Genomic DNA, 3,475 nt, shown 5'->3' on the forward strand with positions numbered 1-3,475 from the left:
CTTCTTTAATTTGATAATGTGATGAATTAGAGCACTCGACTTTTGATTAATAAACCAAATTTGCATTCTTAGTACAAAGCTAACTTGGTCAGGGTATATATATATATATTTACACATTGCTGGATTTACTAGTGTAATATTTAGGATTTTGTACCTGTGGGTCACAAATGATGCTGGTTTGAGTGTATACTTTTTATTTTTTAATCTATTCTCATCTGGTTTTGATATCAAAGTTATATTACCCTTATACAAGGAGTAAAGAGTTTTTCTTTTATGTGTTTATTTGCAAAGTTTATATAAAATTGGTTTATCTTTTTTCTTGGTAGAACTTGCCTATAAAGTTCTGGCATCAGCACCTGGCATTTTCTTTATGGAAAGCTTAACCACACATTTAAATTTTTTGTTGTTTATTGGATTGAATTATGCAAGCTTTCTCTTCATTTTTGATAGTTTGTATTTTTTTTAGTAATTCATTTTACTTAAAATTTCAAATTACTCCTAAATTATTTGTAATGTTTATTTTTTGTTTTTTTGTCATCAGTTTTAAAGTAGTTGCTGTTTATTAACTGATCAGATTACAAAAATGACCATGGTGAATACCTTAGTTCATCCTTCTAATAAGCCCGTCGATCTGGTCCTTCCTGTTACCAGCATCTCCACCTTTGACAAAATGGGTGGTCTTTTTCTTCATTCTTCCTCGTGGAGATGATAATTTGAAGGGCCACAGGAAGTTGTTTGCTTCTTGAAGCGTATTCCAACAGTATAGACCTCATGAATAAGATCCTCCATGCAGATTATTCCATATTTACCAAGAGATCAAGCAATCAGTGCGTTATCTTTCATGGCAATTCATTTTTTGTTGATTTTCCCATACCCACACTTGTACATCAATGCATTTACTTACTTCAGGTTAAGGTACCCCCATACAATATATGGTTCCACAGTCCTCAGCATGTTAATGGAAGCCTTGTTGAGCTTAACAAAGGTGCCATTGAAGATCTGGTGGGGGTGAAGAGGCTGTAGAACCTTTCAGGCCTTTGCGCTTACATCACTGATACCTCTGATCCTGATTGCAAATTTGGGTTCCCAATTTGGGTTCTGCAGGTACATAGAAGTTGCCAGCTTTTCTCGCCATTCTAGCAATTTGAATTTCAGAACTGGACTTCTGCCTTGTGATGATGCTTAGCTTTTTCATAGGTATGCTTCCTCCTTGCCTTTTGAAGCATCCTTTGGGCAAACTTCTTTCTCAGGTGCTTGATTTTCAGCTCTGCGAAATTTCTTTGCTTTTTCTTAAGAGTTTCTGGCACAGCAGGAACCTTCTTCTCTTCTGTGCCTTCCATGATTCCAGCTGGAAAAAAAAGAGGAACTCCTGTTTTTTTATTCTTTGTAGTAGCAGTATTTCCCCCCTTTTTCTCTACTGATAATAACTCATTTGTATCTTATCTCTCTTCTTTCAGTCATTTGTCTCTTAAAAGTCTTTAAATACTTTGACGCTTTTGTATGTTTTTTTATATTCCATGAGTTTTTATTTATATCTTAATAATATCCTTTTTTCCTCCATTCCCACTATTTTAAGGACTGCCTATTTTTTATCTAGAGTATGGTTTTTCTATCTAACAGACAACACTTCATTGTTTAAAATTTACGATCCATTATTTGTGATGTTGAGCATTTTTAAATGAAATATTTGTTAGCTACTTATGAATTTTATGTGAAATGTAAAAGGGAATCCAAGACTGAGGAAACTGTTTTAAGGGAAAAAATTTAGGAAGATAATGTTTAGGACATGATATAGCACTGTGTACATTCTATATTATATGGCACATGTTTTATTATATTCTAATTACTTGATTGTATGGTTTGAACTCTTTAAGGACAGACACTAATTTATACTCATCTTTGAGTTCTAGACATCATATACATCTGTGAGCCGTAGACATTGCCTGCCTCATTAACAAATGGCTAACTGGCTTGATAGATGGTGGGTTAGGAAAATAGGATATATTAGTCTAATATAGAGGGTACTGACACCTTTTATGCAGAATAATAATGATTTTGAAATAATTATTCTGTTGACTTGAGAAACCTGTGAAACAGGGCTCCTTCTCTGGTAGTTGTTCCTTTTGTAGGTCAATGCAGTCTCTAGCCTTTCAGTGAAATACTGGAAATTGTGCTATCCTTTATTAGAATATGCGGCATGGAGGTCAGAATTAGAAGACAGGAAGGAATATATCAATCATGGTTCAATCAGGGGAGCAGAATCTTTACGTGTTACAGGGCAAGAGATTTATTATATAAATTAGACCTTATGCAATTGCCGCAGGGGCTGTGGCAGTGAAGGTCCAGGAGGAAGTCAGGAGTGAACAGCCAGTCAATCTGAGAAGCCAAGCACATCCAACCACTGAAGGAGACTGCAGAGGGAACTCTTGTAGGTGGAGCCAGGGGAGGCCATGCCTCTGTAAACACAGCCTCTGTGGGTCTGCTGCCAAGTGTCTGTGGTGGGCCTGCAACCACTGTTGGCCAGCCTGGTCAGCAGTAAAGAAGAGCTGACAGCCCTGGGCAGTGTGGCTTGGGTGGAGCATCCTCTTATAAACTGAAAGGTCATGGGTTCAATTCCCAGTCAGGACACATGCCTGGTTTGTGGGTTCAGTCCCTGGTTGGGGTGCATGCTAGAGGCAACTGATCAGTATTTCTCTACATCCATGTTTCTCTTCCTTCTCCTTTCTCTAAAATCAATAAATCCTCAGGTGAGGATTAAAAAGAAGAAGAAGGAAGGGGGAGGAAGGGGAGGAAGAGGAGGAGTCAGACCTTGTTGGCTCCTGTCACTACCTCTCACCTCGCTGACCTTCAGCTTAGTGGCTGCTGATTATTTTCCAGGTCTTGTGAAAACTACTTTTTTTTTTTTTTTGCCAACTCTACACTAAATTGTACAGGAAACAGGATTCTTGGAAATGTAGTTACAGCTTAGCAGGTTGATAGTAAAAACCTGACGCAGAACTTCTAGAATACTCCAAGAGTGGAAAGGAAGTTGAAGGTTATAGCTAGGTTCTACAAGGGCAGAAAAAGAGGCCTAATTACAGTGTTAGGGGAAGAACTGAAGGGAGGGATGGCAGGGTGTTGAATCTGAGAGGGTAACCATGAACATAGCAAACCCAGGAAAGTGCCAAAGCATAAACTGCTTCTGACCTATTGATATGATGGTCATAGCCCTAGTGAAGAAGTTAGAATCTTGAGTCCAACTTCCTGAATGGACAGTTCTTCCACATCTTACCTTTAAGTGATGGTGGCCTTAGGAGTTCTCATGGCCTGCTGCTTTTCTTTCTCAAAATATTTTCCTTAGACCATTTCATTCACACCCTGTGTTCAATTACCAAACTAAATACCAGTTTCTTAAATTTGTATTTGCAGATCTTTTTCCTTAGCACTCATGATAAATTTATACAGGTTTACTAGGCTGTATGTGCTATAGACTATT

General features: G+C 37.8%; 1 pseudogene; it reads right to left on the bottom strand.

Moving 5' to 3' along the window:
• Positions 1 to 601: 601 nt before the first annotated feature.
• LOC119036747 (60S ribosomal protein L7-like) lies at positions 602 to 1,358 on the bottom strand (annotated as a pseudogene).
• Positions 1,359 to 3,475: the final 2,117 nt, after the last annotated feature.

The sequence above is a fragment of the Artibeus jamaicensis genome, unplaced genomic scaffold (assembly GCF_021234435.1).
Source record: "Artibeus jamaicensis isolate MK-2021 breed Jamaican fruit bat unplaced genomic scaffold, CSHL_Jam_final contig_3052, whole genome shotgun sequence".
In the NCBI taxonomy this organism is placed as follows: Eukaryota; Metazoa; Chordata; class Mammalia; order Chiroptera; family Phyllostomidae; genus Artibeus; species Artibeus jamaicensis.